This window comes from Poecilia formosa, unplaced genomic scaffold (genome assembly GCF_000485575.1).
Source record: "Poecilia formosa unplaced genomic scaffold, Poecilia_formosa-5.1.2 Scaffold81, whole genome shotgun sequence".
Lineage (NCBI taxonomy): Eukaryota > Metazoa > Chordata > Actinopteri > Cyprinodontiformes > Poeciliidae > Poecilia > Poecilia formosa.
Genome location: NW_006800020.1, coordinates 1,039,990 through 1,040,512, shown reverse-complemented (window position 1 = coordinate 1,040,512; position 523 = coordinate 1,039,990).

The following is a 523-nucleotide window of genomic DNA, read 5'->3' as shown; positions in this document are numbered from 1 at the left end:
ATGCATTGATTGACATCTATGTCCCGCTTTTTTTCTGTACCAAAGTGTCCAGTTTAAGCCAGTATTTCCATATTGTGAGGAAAACAGTCTTAGAAACACTGAAACAGATGGAAACAGAGATGAATACTGTCCAATCATTCACTAGAACATCATCCTTTGCATACATGCTTTGACATGCTGCAGTTTAATAAACCTTGATAGACCGTTTATGTGAAGACAAAGAAAGAAAATGGTTCTAAGACTGAATCTTGTAGTACTTTAAGATTATTGTTTCAAGCTGTTTATTCTATTTTTATGTTCTAATTCACTTTATCTGTGATGAAATGTATAATTAATTTTTTTCAAAGAGTTGTAATGAGTGTAAAAAGTTGAAGTTATGTTCAGCTGTTAGTATCTGATGGTTAACAGTTTAAACTAAAGCAATGTCATTAAAAAAGAGAAAAAGTTGATATACACTTGAAATTGGAAGTAACTGAATTTTGCACTTGTTTGAGAGAAACAAATATTGAAAATTTGAATAAAA